Source organism: Ipomoea triloba, chromosome 15, assembly GCF_003576645.1.
Source record: "Ipomoea triloba cultivar NCNSP0323 chromosome 15, ASM357664v1".
NCBI lineage: Eukaryota > Viridiplantae > Streptophyta > Magnoliopsida > Solanales > Convolvulaceae > Ipomoea > Ipomoea triloba.
Window position 1 is genome coordinate 10,732,958 of NC_044930.1, and position 19,166 is coordinate 10,752,123.

The window sequence follows — 19,166 nt, forward strand, 5'->3', positions numbered from 1 at the left end:
TATATGTGCAAATCTCACACTTATATGCTCAAATATAACACTAATCAAAAATACAATTTTTGTTACTTATAAGAGAAAAAGTAATACATTTTTCATAATAAGTAATGTTGACAAGTGTCTCTCACTTATAAAAGCAAATATAATACTTTTGAATAAAAATGTAATACTTTTAAATCGAAATGTAAAAGTATTGTATTTTCCCTTAAAAGTATTACATTTACTCTAATAAGTAACAAAAATTTTATTCATGATTAGTATTACATTTGAGCATATAAGTATGACATTTGTGCATATAAGTGTTACATTTACATTTTGACCCGACTCGTCTCATGGTGAGACGGTCTCACACAAGTTTTTGACTTATTATTATTATTATAAAAAGACCTTGACTTCCAAGCTCACACACATCCAATCGAAATGGTCGCGATGGAACACGTGTCCACATGTGGTACGTTGGGCGGCTAAAGATTAGCAATGTTTAATTTTAATCCTTCTATATTATTATATAATAAAGCCATATATATAATAAAGCCATAACTCTTTGGCCAATCACATTTTTTGGTTTCCCGCCCAAACATTTTAGATTTTTTTAATTCTAAAATTACTCTCTTCAATGGACAGCGAAAAATTCCCGGTCAAAAAAAAAAAAAGGGTGTCGTATTAATGGGTATATATTCAGAATGGAGAAATCCAACTGTACTCAACTTTAGATGTTTAATGTAATATATACTACGTATAATAACAATTTAATATATTATAGTGGTACACAAAGCACAATGCGTTGAGCTTTATGCACGTTGCATTAATGGCTTGTTTGGTTGGATGTATTTTGGAGAGAATTGCAATGCAATTTAATAAATTTTCAAACTACAGTGTTTGGTTGGATGGAATTACAATTTCTTCCAAATGAGGAATTGCAATTCATGGGGTGGAGAGAAGGGGCAATTTGTTGATGTAAAGACAATTTCCCCCTCCTATCATTCTCTTTGTCTTTTTTTTTTCTTTTAAATTTGAAAGAATTATTATTATTATTATTATTATTATTATTTTGAAAGAATTATTATTATTATTATTATTTGAATTTTTAATTATTATTATTATACTTATTATTATTAGTATTATTATTTGAATGAATTATTATTATTACTATGCTTTGATAATCTCCTTAACCCTTTGCAGTAATTTTCCTTAGACATTTTCATCCAATGAAAAGGTCCGACGAAAGCCATGACTTTGTAATGTGGCTCACATGGCTTTCGCTGGATCTCTTCATTGGATGAAAATGTGTAAGGAAAACCACTGCAAAGGGTCAAGTAGATGACCAAAGCATGAAAATGGACTATAATGAAGTGGACTAAAATTGGCAATGCCCCAATAACAATAGGACCAAAAATGAAAATGGACTATAATATACATTAGCACATAAACAATGTATATATATATATATATATATATATATATATATATATATATATATATATATATATATTTTTTTTTTGAGTACAAATAATGTATATTTAATATATTAAAAATTTACTTTTTATTATGATTCACATAACACTATGGGACCATGATCCATACAATAATTTGCCACTATCCATATGGTAGACCCCGTCTACGATAACAAAACAATTGGTGATTGAAAAACAATAATCAATGTGTTGAAACCTTCAATAGAAGACCCACAAACAATTGGCAATTTTTATTTTGGATCATTTCCATGTAGCATTGAAAATAAATAAGTAAAAAGGTGTCCTTTAATTTTAATTCTAAAAAAAAATTACCATTATATGAGCTCTGTTTATAATTTTGATTCTAGTTTCATTATAGTAATACTTTAAGTATCATTTTAACTACATTTTATACATATATGTTATCCAGTTTCATTTTATACACACAATGGTTTCATGTATAATAATACTCACACTTGTGTGAGACCGTCTCACGAATTCTTATTCGTGAGACGGGTCGGTTCGGGTCAAAGTACCATACAAATGTCATACTTATATGTGCAAATGTCATACTTATATGCTCAAATATAACACTAATCAAGAATACAACTTTTGTTACTTATAAGAGAAAATGTAATATATTTTTCATAATACGTAATGTTGACAAGTGCCCCTTACTTATAAGGACAAATATAATACTTTTTAGGAAAAATGTAATACTTTTAAATCGAAATGTAAAAGTATTGTATTTTCCCTTAAAAGTATTACATTTACCCTTATAAGTAACAAAAATTTTATTCATGATTCGTATTACATTTGAGCATATAAGNTTACATTTACCCTTATAAGTAACAAAAATTTTATTCATGATTCGTATTACATTTGAGCATATAAGTATGACATTTGCATCTTGATCCAACCCGACCCGACCCGTCTCATGGTGAGACGATCTCACACAAGTTTTTGCCATAATACTAAAGTATCATTTAATTATACAATATGTTTATTTGACAATATACATATATGTATGAACTCTTCTATTCTGTTTCATTTTATACATATAATTGGTTCATTATAGCAACACTAAAGTTTCATTTTAATTATATTACCGGTTCATTTGATAATATACATATTTGTATAAGTTCTACTATTTAGTTTTATTTTATACACATACTATGTTCATTATAGCAACAGTAAAGTATAATTTTAATTTTACTACAAGTTCACCATACGCCATTGAATTGGTACATGGACGACACTCATTTCTTTTAATTAAAAGAAGGAATAAGGGTGAAATAGGACACACAAAATTGCAATTGGACCACTAAACTCAAAAAAACTGCAATTAGGTCCTTATTATACTAACCAATATCATGCAAATCTTTCAATTTTCCAGTTTTCCAAGTTATCATCCGGTTAGGATGACAACTCGTTGCCACGTGGCATTTTTAATTACCTTGTCGCGTCTCTTTCTTCTTCGTTTCCGGCCTTCCTCTTTCTCGTCCTTGTACCACATTGTACTTCGAAGGCCGACGCCCAATGCCTTGGGCGGAGGAAGTATACCAAGTCTCCGTTTTAGTCGTTAGTAGCAATATGTAAGATTTTTTGAAACTCTGATCTTATGAAATATACTATAGAGATGCATCAGTTGGTCTTCCTTTCAGGTGGGAATTTTGCCCACGGACACCGAAAGTCAAGTAAAGCCGTAAAGGGAAACTCGGTCTTCCTCCTCTCATGCCTCCACTTTCGTTCATGTCAATTCCTGCAATGAAAGACACTGCGAAAAATAAAAAATACAAAGAAAGCTAAGGTTAACCTAGCCTTTTACAAAGTCTTCTCCCCAAACTCACAGTCAAGAAAAGCCTGTTGCAGCTGCAATCACGGCCAGCTTCATCATCACCATCGTTTTCCTCTTCTTCATCATCATCCCTCTGGTTTCATTCATGGCTCACCTTCTGCTCTGAACTCAAACCTTCATGCTAGATTTTCCAACACGAGGCCATCACCCTATTCAAGTATATATATATGATGAGTTAATGATGATGATGGTAACTATGAATCATCTGTTTCAAGCCCATGTTTCTCGATCTGTTCGTCCAACTGCAAAATTAAAGCTAGATCTTGCAGATTTGTCATCAAACATGCTCAAGCTTTTGTTCAGAGAATTTGCATGAACTGTGTTGTCACAATGTTTACTCTGCCTTAGCTTAATTTTGCCGGCCAGGCCAACATCTGTATGATCATGAAACATAAAAGAAAATTTGCTCAATTTCCTATTTCATATGTAATAACTCATAGTTGTAATTCATAAATTATAGAAGAAAAAATCATTATATTGTTAAATCAAATACTTACCACTACATGAGGAATCTATTTCTTTAATGTTTATCTGAAAAGTGGTCAACAGTATTTGTAACGAGATTGTTCTATCAATCTGACGAATAATAACTAAAGCCGGTAATAATGCAGTTTATAAATGTTCTGTAGCTCTTGCAGCAGTGGCTCCATCATGCAATGCGGAGTCTTTCCTCCACCGAAGGCGTTAAGTTGGTCCGGGGGAGTCTGCCGGAGCATTGGCCTTCGAAGAACATGATGTTCTTGTGGAGCGCAATGTGGGACAAGGATGAGACAGATGAAGGCAGGAAACGAAGAAGAAAGCGACAGACAAGGTAATTAAAATGCCACGTGGCAACGAGTTGTCATGGTAACCGGATGATAACTTGGAAAACTGGAAAATTGAAAGATTTGTATGATATTGGTTAGTATAATAAGGACCTAATTGCAGTTTTTTTGAGTTTAGTGGTCCAATTGCAATTTTGTGTACACTTCAATGGCCTATTTCACCCTTATTTCTTAAAAGAAATGACAGTTATATTGGACCATGGTCCACCATATAGCGATCTCAAATAACTAGAGGGGTGTAAATATATTTAGTTTTTATTTAATATATAGCGATCTGTAGTTCATATTTAGTAATTTTTATTTAATTTTTAATTAAAATATTAATAAATGTATTAATAAATTTATTATAAAATGAAACATTTTTATGAGAATAAATAATAAAAATTAAAAAACTAATTATAATTATTATATTATTATAGTGTAAATATATTAATTATTTTTAGTTGGAAATTAAAAATAGAGATTTAGATTAATTTAATGATATATAAGTTTATATTTATTAGTGTAAATATGTTAGCTTATACTAAAAATGTTAAAGTGATATACTAACATGTAACATCGTTTAGGCATTACAGAGTTAATTAGCTTTTTCAAATCTATTATAAGATATAAATTAATAAATGTGTAGTGTCATTATAAACATATTTTTTGTTGAGAATTAATACATGTCTTTGCTTCTCTTGTTTTATTTTAATTAATATTTGATTAGGTATAATACAAATGTTTCATACTTGTGTTGTTATATTTTAAATTCATTGATACATTCTTCTATTATGTTTTTGAGTTGAAGTTTGAAAATAGAGATTTAATTTTTTTTAATACAATTGACCCTATGACATTGTAGTATCTATTCATTTATACTTTTCTCAACTTGTTGAAACACAAAGAGTCAATTTCAATACCTCCTCCATTGAGACTTGAACTCATGACCTTTCATTTGAGGGAGGCCACTACATGCCATTTGGGCACAAGGTGCTTGGCAAATAAAGATTTAATTAGATTCATTAAATGATGTTTAAATTTAATATAATTTATATTTATTAGTGTTTAAAATGTGTTAATTTGTTAAAATTAAAAGTTTAGAATAACAATTTTAAAATGTCACAAATTTTAGTTTTGTCTGTCTAATAAACTCATTAGTAGGAGGTTTAAGGTTAAGGTAAAAACATTTGAACCCAACCAAAAAAAAAAGTGATACGTCCAACCCAATAAGCTCGAAAAGGCTAGCCTGAAAGCCGAACATGTTGGCCCGATTGACATCTCTACAAACAACGAGCCCAAATTTTTATTGATTTATGAGAAAATTCGTTGCTGATAGCCGAAATTATGCAAGGAAACAAATTAAATAAGCAGCTTTCACAAGAAGTCAAACTTGAAACTTTATTGTTACGAAGACAACTGCTCAACCAACTCAATTAGGGTTGCCACAAACTTCAATTGAAGAACGTGAACTTGTACAATTTTTTAAAATCACTACAAATAAAATGTGGAAATAGCGATTGGATATTTCCATCGCTAGAAAGGAGAAAATCCGTCGTTAAGGTTATTAGAGACGAAATCGGTCCGACGCTAAAGCTTTGCGACAAATTTTAATTTCGTTGTTAAATTTAGCGACGGGAATATCTGTCGCTAAACCAAAAAATATCAGTCGCTATTGTCCTCTCCATGATGATTTGATGACAAAATTTGCAAGAAAATATCGACCAACATTTCTGTGACACCCCGAAATTTATTCACCATTTTTTTGTTACAAAATGACTTTTAGCCAAAAATGTTTCTAACTATTCATTTTTCAGAAAATTTCAGCTCGGCGCAGTCCGAAAGATTTATTCGGTAAACATACTTCCCGAACTCCGTTTTACCTGAAATTTTTATTTTAGAACCCCAACCTATAGTACTTGATATCCTTAAAAAGTTTTGGTCATTTGGATATTTGAGTAAACACAGAAAATTACGTTTTTGCCCTTGGCAGTATGCTGTCCAGAATTTTTCTCTCTGGACTAGTTTTGGAAAAAAATTCGAAAAGCATACTTCTACTCCTTATATTTCTATGAAATTTTATATGTAGGTTCTAGACTTGCTTAACTACATATTTGAAGAAAATGGTATCAAAATACCTTACCAAATACTCCCAATAATATTTTTAATCCGTATCCAGTGTTCTGCCAATTTCTTTCTGCCAGCACATGTATTCTTCAATTTGATACCAATTATTTGACTGATATCATCTATGTTTTAATTTTATTTTGTCTCTTCTAGAACCTAGGCAGCCACCCTATTGTCCCTATATTATTTTTCTACCGTAACTATATCTGATTTAATCCCAAACTGGCAAGGAAGTCTTATTCTTCAAGATTTACCATAGCATTGTGACAAGTGTCATTCTTTCTAGCCACATGCTAATATTAAAATAATTTTTGGAGATGATCTAAATAGAAACTTGATCTCCAAGTTTCTTCATTCTTATCCCATATGTCTTTCTCTTCAAGATTTGTCTTCCTTTCCCTTTTGCCTATAAATAGAGGGGTTGTGTGGTGAGGAAAAATCAGGAGAAGTAAGGAGAGAAATCATCTATGTGTGGGAGAAGAATTGGGGAAGTGAAGTAGAAGAGTTGGTTATAGGTAAGATTTATGTCTATCCAAAATTTATTTTACCCCAAATCAAAATATTTAATATGTGCTTATGTGATATTATGTTTAAATGATTTTGTGAAAATGTGAGTACATGTCTTATGAAATTATTTGATGTGAATACATATTGTTTGTTCTTGTGATTGTTAGTGAAATCATTAGATTTATAGAGATTATGATAACTAATGAAATTATGATGTTGAAGAGATTTGGTGATGAAATTATTGGTATATGGATTATGAAAAGGAAAATATTGGTATGTGGATATTATGAATATGAAGGTTATAGACATAAGATATGACATTGAATAAGTAATTTTGGGTTATAGATGTAAGATATGATATTTTGAAGGATATGGTTATTTATATATTTTGTCCCGGAGGGTGGTGATACTTGGAGGTTTTGAACTATCCTTTATGACTATTATTATTATGATTATGATTATGATGATGAGAGTTGAGATCTCTCTATTTGGTTTTGGCCACCGGTTCGTGGATTCGTCCGGTTGGTTTGGATTTGGTTTTGGCCACCGGTTCGTGGATTCGTCCGGTTGGTTTGGTATTGGTTTGGAAGTTGAAACTTTCCATTTGGATCCATTCCTCCTTGATATTTTATATAATAACTATTTTTGGATATATGAAAAGTTTAATCAATTATTTGAAGAATTATCTTTGGTGGTTATTGTGAGAGTTTGGATACTCTCTATTTGGTGGTTATTTTGAGATATTGGAGTTATTCCTTTGGTATTTATTTTGAGAGTTGGAAATCTCTCTATTGGTGAATAAGTTTTGGTTTAAAGAAATTTTGAGTAGTGATGATATTATGATATATATTGAGGAAATTGTTATATGGAAAAGTTAAGATAAAGATATTATTATGATATGTATTGAGGAAATTGTTATATGGAAATATTGATATAAAGATTGTATATGGTGAATCTTGAGGAAATAGTTGTTGAACGATTTTGGATTATGAAATAGGCAATGACCTTATCTCCTGGAAATTTTATAGATATTTTTGGTATGTATTTTTATACATATTTGAATGTGTATCATTTCCTCAAGATATACTTCTAATGGATTAAAGATGATTTATATTGATGAGATTAAAAATGCCATGTTAAGGGGTTGAAATTTATTATGTGGAAATTTATGTGCTCCAAAGTGCTATGTGCAAAATGTTTTACGGGGTAGAGTATGTCTTACCAGCCGTCGTGCTGACTTTGTTTCTACCATAAGTGTTTTGCAGGAAATATTTGGCATGGCACTTGGCATGAGAGTGAATCATTGTATAAAGATTTTATTGTACCATTAGGAATTCCACCATTGTAATAGTAATTTTGGTAGTAGGTTTTGCCTGTGCGTTTGAGTATAAGAGAGATACTCGAACGTGGCATAACACCCCTTTTTCCTTTTAGTTGTTGTTTAAGCTTCCGCTGTTGTAAAAAAAAAAAATTAATTATACTCGTATTTTCGGTAGTGGAAAAAGTGGGGTGTTACAATTTCCGTCAGTAAATATAGCATCGCTAAATATCCGTCGCTAAATGTAGTGACGGAAAATTTTGTCGCTAATTTGTTTTTATTATATTAAAAAATTCAAACTCAATAACAATAACAAAAGTATAGCATTATGTAACGTTACATCATGAGAAACAGTACCAAATATATTAATAAGCATAATCTAATCAACTCCTAGGTTTTTAGCATTTGAATAAGCATAATTACATCGTTAGAAATAGTACCAAGTATAGCATGCCGTTGTGACGCAACTCATCCATCAAATTTGTAATCTAAGCTTGCATGTGAGCATGCATTTGAGTTCTTTCAACTTATAGTTGAGCATGCATCTAAGCTTGTAGTTGAGCCTACATCTTATCTTGAATTTTAGCGTGCATCTCAGCTCACATGGTCTCTAACTGTTGGGCCACCATCTCCTTCAATGCATCTTGATGAAGTTGTGAAGTAGTAGATGAACTACAGCTATTCTAAACGAGGATGTCTTAGTCCCTCAGCCATAAATACGTTTTTTCTTTACCCACCAACAACATCCACATACATGTGTGATATGTTTGACTAGTAGCAAATTGGATGAAAGTTTCAAGACCATCCGAATACTCCTCCGTGAGAAGACCATTTCTAATTTGAATATACATCCAATGACGATTTGAACTCATTGTATTTATCACCAATTTCAAAATATTTTTCAATGCTACATGTTATTCAAAAAGAAAAACCAAAACTACAATTCACTGAGAGAGAAATCATTTAAAGAAATTTTTATAGAGATTCAAAAAAACAATCATATTCTCATAAGCTTCTGGTACCTATAGGCAGTCTAGCTTAAAAAACACAAGTGCCGATACCCACAGGTGGTTTAGCCAGCAAATAAAAAAACATATGAAAATTTTATAAGTTCAAACCTTATCAACTCAAGAAGAACTTGAAGATTCTTGTAAGTTCAAATTTGTTAACTCGCAATATCAAGTTGTTAACACACTAGCACTTGGTCACCATAACCCTACTAACATCATGCAGAAAATGGACATACTTAATTTTTATGGAGGAATATGTTTAATTAAGCCTACTAACACCATGCTTTATCAATAACAAAAATAAATAAATAAATAAATAAATAAATAAATAAAATAATATATATATATATATATATATATATATATATATTTAGTAAAAAAAAATTCTAAGATCAATCACTACTGGAAATTAGCAATTTTCTGACTACTTTTTCGACCAGCTAAAATTTTGGTCGCAAAGAGTGCTTTCTTTTTCTTTTTTGACAAGCGACATAGTCGTTGGAAACGTGGTTGGAAATTTCCGACCACCTCTAATAGGTGGACGGAAAGTTTCGACTACATTTAGTTCGTGGTCGGAAATCTTTAGAGACTTTTTTGAAGTGCCTCCGCGTGTTTTAGCGGCCACTTCGGTGGTCGGAATATTCAACCACTTCTGAAGGTAGTCGGAAACATATGCGATTGTTTATTTTTTAGAAATTGACTTTTTCCACCACCTTTTTGGTGGTCAGAAATTCCTTTACATATATACGATGCAACAGACTTCCTGACCAGTTTCCTTTCCGTTCTTCTATTTTTTTTTATCCATTTCTACATATTTCTTCAATTCTCGAAGCGATTTTTTACTAAACCACTCACAATAGTGTAGAAATCAAGCTAATGTATGTGTATATATACTTAGAACTTTCATTTTTGTCATTTTTTTTTATATCTTGCTAGTTTGAATATTTACACTTTTGTATTTTTTATTTTTATTTTTGTAGGAGATATTTCACTATAGTGTTCAAATCAAGCTAAGGTATGTGTGTATATTTTTAGAATTTTGCATTTATGTCATCTTTTTTTTTTTTTAGATCTAGCTTTAATTATTTGTATATATTTTTGTGAATATACTTTTAAATTATTTATTGAATGATTGAACACTATGTAGTGTGCGTGTGTGTGTCTAAAATTTATTTATGTGTGTGTTTAGAATTATTTCTATATTTATGATTTTTTATTCCTTAGCTTGCATTTTATATGTTGTCTATTACTTTATTAGTATGTTGATATATAATTATTTAAAATTTAAAATATTTATATTACTTGTAATATACTAATATATTTATATATGTTGTGTTCGTATTATATATACTTTTTCAGTTGTTTTACATGGCTAATATATATACCTGAACATCGAAAATGGATCTATAACCGATTGTTACCAGGAAGAATGGGGTACACTTATGAGTTTTTAGCAGGTGTTGAGGATTTTTTTTTTTTTTTTTGGAAACAGTGTTGAGGAATTTATAAATTATGCAAACACACTTCATGTGTACGAGGTTTCAATGCAAATTAGGTGTCCATGTAGTAAGCGTAGAAACAGAGTACACTTGTCTACAAATGATGTTTGTGTTCATTTGTAGAATAAGGATTTTGATCGAATTATTGGGTTTGGACGTATCACGATAAACTTCCCCCCTTAATGCAACCACATATGAATGAGGGTCCTAGTGAAAATAATCGGTATGAATAAATGATTTTTTTTTATGTATATGGTCTATCATTTTTCCACTAAATGCCGAGAATGACCAAGATGCCGAGAATGAACAAATGTGAAGTTAGATAACCTTTATATTCTATTAAATTTGCTAGTTTTTGGTGATGTTACATTGTCATAAAAGTACTACTTATTTTAAAATTACAATTATAGGTAGATAATATGCATTAAATTAATGGACCAGGTAATTTTTTAAAAATTATTTTTGACACTGGTGGTGGGCATTTCCGACCACCTAGTGGTCGAAAATCATATTCCAAATAGCGTGGAGTTCAAGTTTTCGACCACCAAGTGGTTGGAATTTTTAATCACTTGGTGGTCGGAAACCTTAACTCTGTAACTATACGGAATATGATTTCCAACTACTAGGTGGTCTAAAATTCCCGAGCAGTCAACTTTTCCACACAACAAAAATATTCGACGCCACTATTTTTGTAGACGGTATTTCTGACCACTGCATGGGGTGGTCGAAAAATCGATGAGTGTTTTTCTGGATTCCATAAGTTGTCGAAAATTTGGCCGAAACAGTGGTTTCCAACAACATTTTGAGGATTTCCGACCACTTTTCAGTATTCAGAAAATCGATTTCCAATGGTGAATGATTTCCAGTGCACTTGGAACTAAAAACATGTCTACAAACATTTCCCCGTCCCCGTCCCAGAATTAGGTCCCCATTCCCCCCGTCCCTCCCCCCACCCCCCATCCCTACCCCGTTTTCTTATAGGGATTTAAAATTTCCCCCGTCCCCGTGGGGATTTTTCAGGAACATATATTTCCCACCCCCATCTTTTATAAAATGAAATTATATTACAGTAGAAACAATTGATAACCAAAGAAACTAAATGGCATAAAAGTTGACTGTCAACTATAAATTTAGGACAAAAAATAAAATTAATTAACTCTTCTTCTTCTTCTTCTTCTTCTTTTGCCTATATATTAGAAATAAATAATGTATTCCTCAAAATATTTAAATGAACTTTAATGCTCTAATAACGTAACTTTTAAGAAATTTAATAATTATGTTTATTGGATAATAACAGAGAATATTTTTGCTCTCTCACCAAAACCCTCCTCCTGCTCTCTAACCATCCCTCACTTCCGGCTTCCCCTTCTTTTTTCCAGCGGTCGCCGCCTTTGCTAGTTTAGTGGAGGCGGCGCCTGCACTCCTCTTCCTTGTCACCGGCGTCCCTCGACTCTCCCCTCCACCATTACCGTACCTCCGCAGTCATCAGCAGCTCTCTGTCTTTCTCCACCAGCCACCGCCGCAACAACTATTCCGATCTCCACCATCGGTTCCTCGTCGCAGCTGCTCATCTTTTCCCTCCACCGCCATCGCAGATCTCTGACCTGCCATCGGCTTCCACCCCTCCCTCGCCGTTTATCCTGTTTTCTTTTCTTTTTTGAAATAAAATTATATATATATATATATATATATATATATATATATATAGGGGATAGGTTTTGACTTTATGTTTGGAGGCGAGACCCGTGAGTTCCTCCTTTTGTCTTCTTCTATTTTTATATTTTCATGTTTGTTGTATTTTATTTCCCTCTGCATCTATGTTGCAGTTTATTGTGTTTTCCCTCTCGTTTCTCCCTCTCGTTCTTGTGACGAGGTTCGTGCTTCTGGAGTGCACTAGTATAAATTTGGTCTTGACTCATGTGAAACTCATCCTGAGCAAAGAAGATGACAAAGTATCAATGGACTTCAGTATGAAGATAAAGACTCAGGTGGTATGCAAGACCTTCAAGAATCAAAACTTGTTTGATGTAAAACAGTTTGCGAATTCAAATTTTATTAGCTTAGCTAAAAAATTGGATTCTATGTCAGATTGTATGGAATGGTTTTTCATTCCTTTGAACCTTGTTGTAATCGTTCTTAATGTTTATTAATGCAATTTATCCTTCAAAAAAAAAAAAAAAACAAACAAACACGTTTATTACTTTCTCACATACCGCATGCAAACACATCCACTAAAATTATTTCCTCGAAAATTTAAATGGTAATTAGTTTAAGATGGAATTTTTGTATGTGCGGGGTTGCAGTAATATTATTTCACTAAAATCATACCAATTACATTTACATTCTTGTTATTACTAAAATCATACCAATTACATTTACTGTATTGGGAAAACAAGGTAGCAGAACTATGCATGATTGTGAGTTCTTTGTGAAACTGTGAGCTTCAGTCCATGTGCATTGGACAAAACTGTCATTATTCTATACTCCATTGAATGGCCTTCAACCAGCTTGAACTTACAAAGATAAAGAAAGAAAAAGAACAATAGATTAATTAGCAAAGGACAAAAGGAAAAGTTAGAGATAACATACAAGTCCTTATACATAAACTATACTTGACTTGACATATATGGTATACTCATCTCAATTTTGATCAATCTGACTTTCAAAATTTTTAATTTAAATACCTGAGTTTCTATTCAATAGCAATTTAAGTCCGAATTTAGAAAAAACTACTGCAAAAGACTATTATATTTTGCCTTTATATAATGGCAAAGAATACAGATTTTAATCGGTGGTCCTTTAATAGCTCATCGGAAAGACAAAAATTATTACAAAACTAAAAATCCATAACCAAAATATTAGATAATGAATACAGTCATCCTGACATGGAAAAAAAAAGTGTGAAAACTCTTTTCAACAACAATAATAGAGTAGGATAGAGTTGGGCGGCAGTCAAAAAAAGAGAATGAAAGTGACAAAGGAAAACCAAAATGATGGAACATATACTTATACCAGATGAGAGAAAATATAATAATATGCAACAAATTAATACAAGCTAAAAAGAAGAAGAAGAAGAAAAAAAAAAAAGAGCAAAGGTGGGCGGCAGTAAAAAGAGAATGGAAGTCACAAAGGAAAACCAAAATGATGGAACATATACCTTATACCAGATGGAGAGAAAATATAATAATATTAACCCATGGTAAAAAGAAGAAGAAGAAAAAAAAAAAAAGAGCAACCTAGTAAAGTCAATTGTTTACTTGGTAACCACAACAAAATTACAAGTTTGATTTTATATGATCATCTCAAATCTTTTAATTTAAAAATAAAATCGCAACTACATTGGACGAGAGGTCGGTTACAATTGACCAGCCTAACAGCAGCTTGGTCATAACATATTCTTATTTCGATAAGATACTAATGGCCTCCATGAAACGTGCATACCATGTCGACATCTAACCCTTACAATATTTCTAATTTGTCTAAGAATGTCTGAGGATTTAAAAGATTGGCACTGAAAAAATTTGACAACTTGATAGGATGTTCATTATATTGTATGTGTGATAAAAATTTATAATTTTTCTAAAATAGGCAACTTATTTGAACAAGTTGTAAGAAATTGCATCGTGCTCCTCCTAGCTCGTGTGCCCATAACCATTCATCCGACCTTCCTCCACCATCAATTAATATATAAGAAAAAGGAAAAAATAAAGAAGAAAGAAGAAGAGACACACCATATTAGATTGATACGGGTACCTACGACCACGTGGTACTCCTGAATTATGACCACCACTATTGTAGGGCCAAAGGCTATTAATGATGAATACCTCCTTCGCATTGTTTGAAAAGCAGCTTCCCTTAACATGACAATAGCTTGACGGTCAGAGCAAGGATAATGAGAATCCCACCCATGAAGGATGGGATGGTGACGAGGGCAGCGACCATTTGGCTCGTTGGCCTCCATCATTGAAGTCAAATTATTATTATTTTTTTTTTCAGTATGTACTGAATCTTTCGACTCTTTACTCATGCACAACACAAGTAAACATGTTTAGAACAAAATAAGTATAACTAACTTCATTTTTCCTTTAATTTCTCCTTTATAATTTGATTTGATAATAACGGAATGTAGGTAGATTATATTGTATGTGCCTTGTGTCTTATATAAAAAATTTTGTAACAAACTCACCATTAAATCTAACACGTAATGTGCAAGAGTTAGTTTGTTACAAATGTTATAATTCTGACACATTACGTGTTAGATCTAATGGTGAGTTTGTTACAACAATTTTTGTATAAAGCACAAGACACATACAACATAATCTACATACATTCAGCTATCATCAAATCAAATCATGAAGGAGAAATTAAAGGAATAATGAAGTCAGTTATACTTCTTTTATTCCTAACATGTTTACTTGTGATATGCACGGGTAAAGAGTCGAAAGCTTCAGTACATACTAAAACAAAAAATAATAATAATGCTAGGATGGAGGCCAAACGCTCGCCATCCCCATCCCTCGTGGGTGGGATTCTCAATCACTAGCCCTGCTATGGTCGCTAGGCTATTGTCATGTTACGGGAAACTGCATTTCAAACAAAGTTCTCAATCACTAGCCCTGCTATGGTCGCTAGGCTATTGTCATGTTACGGGAAACTGCATTTCAAACAAAGCAAGGGATGTATCCATCATTCATGGCCTTTGGCCCTACACTAGTGGTGGTCATAATCTAGGAGTATGTGGTTGTATGTACCCGTATTAATCTAACTTGGTGTGCATTTTCTTCTTCTTTTTTTTTCTTTTTCTTATATATTACTACATATACTCTGAATGTTTTTTGAGATACAGATGTATCGAACTTTAATGGTGGATTGGCCAAATTATGAGCAAGGAAGTTAGGGGCACACGAGTAGGAAGCGCACGATGCAATTTCCTACAACTTGTTCAAACAAGTTGCCTATTTTAGAAAAACCCTAGACCTTTATCGCACTTAAAATATAATGAACATCTTATCAAATCATCGAATATTTCCAGTGCCAATCTTCTAAATTCTCAAACATTTCTTAGACAAATTAGAAATAGTCTAGGGGTGGATGTCGACCTGGTATGCACGTTTCATGGAGGCCATCTGTATCATCGAAATAAGAATATATTTTGACCAGAATATATTTTGACCAATCCGCTGGTCAATTGTAACCGACCCCTCACCCAATGTACGTTCGCGATTTTATTTTTAAATAAATTAAAAGGTTTGAGATGATCATATAAAATAAATTTGACTGACTATCAAACTTGTAATTTTGTTGTGGTTACCAAGTAAACAATTGATTTACTTTATAAGGTTGCTCTTTTTTTTTTTTTTACATTGGATTAATTTGCTGCAAATTATTATATTTTCTCTCATCTAATCTAAGTATGTGTTCCATCATTTTAATTTTCCTTTGTTGATGGCCGCCGCCCCCGTGACCGTCCCCATCCCTCATGGGTGGGATTCTCACTATCACTGCTCTGGCCATCAGGCTATTGCCATGTTAAGGGAAATTGCTTAAGGCAAAGGAGGTATTCACCGTCCATGAGCTTTGGCCCTACAATAGTGGTGGTCATAATCCAGATTACTATATATACTCCGAATGTTTTTTGCGATACAGATGTCTTGGAATTTAAAAGTCAATGTCTATCATAGAAGACAATGAGACTCACATTATTTAGTATTCTATGATTTTTCTATGCACTTCTACTGGAGTACAAGGTTCATCATGTACTTCTTTTGGAGTAGAAGGTCACAAACCTAGAAGGCTGATCTAATGGAGTTTTTTGCTGTATTAACAATGTCTTTCTATAGTTTTTCTAATATAGTTTCAGTGTGAAACAATACTATATTATAGTGATCATATTCAAAGATGGCAACATCCTGAAATCTCATATTTAGTCAATAGGGGATTATAACAATGTATTAATCATAACAATCCATCATGGATTGATTTAAGGTCTATGCATACCTTTCTATAAAATATTCACTACTAATGTTTTAATTAGTCCAAAGGGGTGACATAGGAATGGTTAGTGCTCTTAATTTACCTTCTGGGTAAAAGTATATTAAAAATTAAGCACTATCAATTAGTTAAGTATTCTACCTAAGACTTATGTGAAATAATTTCAATTACAGATTAGCAACATCAATAAATTAAACTTGAATCAGGATCAAGCTAGTCAATTTGACACGAGTCATAAAACTTGTCCTAGTGCTATGAATTTGCCTTCTAGGCAATGCTTTCCTTCAGGGACTATCATATAATAAGTATATAATTCAATGACTTTAATTTTAATTTGTCATCCGAACAAAGCCGTTAAGATTAAAATAAATCTCAACATATACGACCTACGACAAATAATTGTTATATAGGCCACATCTTCTTTTATAATAATTTACATTGTCATAAAACATATTTGAGTAAATAGACGAATGTTCTCAAATTCAAGCAAATGATAATGTCAAATTATAATTACATACATGATGTGAATTATGATATATACATACACAGTATATACCACATACAAATTTACATGTAAACATTATAATTATATTTATTAATAATATAAGTGCACATCTCAAAACTTAAATAATACGGAGTATAACATATGCATACACATTGGCGAAATTTTCAAGGAGCCTATTATACATACACATGGCAACCACATGCAATTAAGGAGAATAATTAACTAAATTAAGCATACGTGTGGCATGTGTTGTATAAATATTCAGCATGATTAAGCAAGCCATTTTGTGAGTATAATATTACCATCGAAAATAAATTAGCCGATAACGTAAAACAAATTAATTAATTAGCACAATGGAATTGCCGTCGCCTTCAAAACGGCGACTGGAAAACGAGATCGCAATTTCGCAGTTCACGAGATGCCGTCGGTGGAGGTCCGGGCATAACCAATCAGAAGCACGGAGAGAAGGCCAATCTGGTGTGGTCTGGATCGCCACAAAGAGATAGAGAGCCACGACGCCTCTTGAAACGTGGCCGATCGGAGGCACGGAGATCGAGAAGGCCGTGACGCCTCCTTGGGCGACCGCTGTTGATCTAGTCTGCCACGCTTCTCGCCGATGATAATGCGAACGCCAACGAGGGGAAAAGGAATAAAGCAAAAACAAAAATATACGAGGCACGGAACACGCAATTTCAACAGATAGATTACGCAATTTGGCTATGTAAGTACAATCATAATCACAATCTTATAATTGCAATGCCATATAATAGCATGCCTCGCACATAAATTCACATAAGACAGCTCCTTATAATATTAATCAGAATCCAGAATAATCGGTAAATAATCAGAATCCAGAATAATCGTACCGTTCACCGAGGAAGGAATAACTGAGAGCTTCGTGATCGAGTTGATGCTTTCTTTCGTTATTGATCTCCAGTGATCGTCGATATCTTATCACGCAAAGGTCAGAGAACGTATCGAAAGAAGGAGGGAGAATAAAACTGAAATTGAGAACAAAGGGAAAATGTACGCAAAGGTCAGAGAATGTAGAGAAAGAAGAAAGGAGAATAAAACTGAAGTTGAGAATAAAGGGGAAATGTACGCAAAGGTCAGAGAGTAGAGAAAGAAGAGGCAGAATAAAACTGAAACTGAGAGCAAAGGAGAAACATACGGGAATTCTCATTCATCTTCCATTAGAATAACAGTATTAATATATATACACTTTCCTATAAACTAGGAAAGATAACTAACCACTATATTTTAATGGCCACACATATAAATCTTCATAACATAAATAACAATTATTTGATTACTAAAGTTTAACTATTATTTCATTAAAATTTAAATATTAAATAATAACTTCAATTTTAACTATAACAATTGTTTTTATTTTAATTTAACTTTAAAGTATAAATATTTTATATAACTATTTTTTAAAAAAATAGAATAAAAAATTAAAAAAAAATAATAATTATTGAATTTGAACTATTTTAAAATAGAAAATATAAATTTTTATTTTTAAAAAGTTCGAAGTACAGTTCAAATCAGAACCTTCCCGATTTTGATTCGTCAACATAATTAAAGAGAAAAATTTGTATAAGGTGTGCCTAGCTAAGCACTCAACTTATATCAAACAAATTCTAATTTTAGAAAGATTTAAAAATTTTGAATACATTATTTTTTATATTATATTAAAAAAATTGTAATATTGTGCTAATGGTTGTCGGTTTCGTCCTCTATGCACAACAGCAGAAGAAGAAGAAACATAAATAAGACGATATATAGCAGATTTCAATCATTTTTTTCTTAGGTAGGTGTGCATTATACAAGCATCCTGTTGGACGAAAACGACTGGTAACAAACTTGCGTTTTGAATATGCATGCATGTCAACAATCAACATCCATGATGGCTTGGAAGTTTTTGCCAAATGCAGAGCATTATCAATCATGCACTCAACCTCCATTTCAATCAACTTTTCACAACTTATAATTCGGGTAAATAATATAAAAATAACACAAACGATAGTGATTTTATGCACTTACTGTCGTGACTTGCATAAGTTAGTACATAAAAATAATATTGCAGGTACATAAAAA

At 32.1% G+C, this 19,166-nt stretch overlaps 2 long non-coding RNA genes across 2 annotated transcripts; one reads left to right on the forward strand and one right to left on the reverse strand.

Moving 5' to 3' along the window:
- Nucleotides 1-6,698: 6,698 nt before the first annotated feature.
- LOC116005529 lies at nt 6,699-8,334 on the forward strand. Its single transcript, XR_004094984.1, has 2 exons — nt 6,699-6,754; nt 8,002-8,334. It is a non-coding gene; the product is annotated as an uncharacterized LOC116005529 (long non-coding RNA).
- Nucleotides 8,335-11,796: 3,462 nt separating this feature from the next.
- Nucleotides 11,797-18,264, reverse strand: LOC116007207. The gene is made up of 2 exons (XR_004095214.1): nt 17,936-18,264; nt 11,797-13,086 (listed from the first exon to the last, which is right to left on the reverse strand). It is a non-coding gene; the product is annotated as an uncharacterized LOC116007207 (long non-coding RNA).
- Nucleotides 18,265-19,166: the final 902 nt, after the last annotated feature.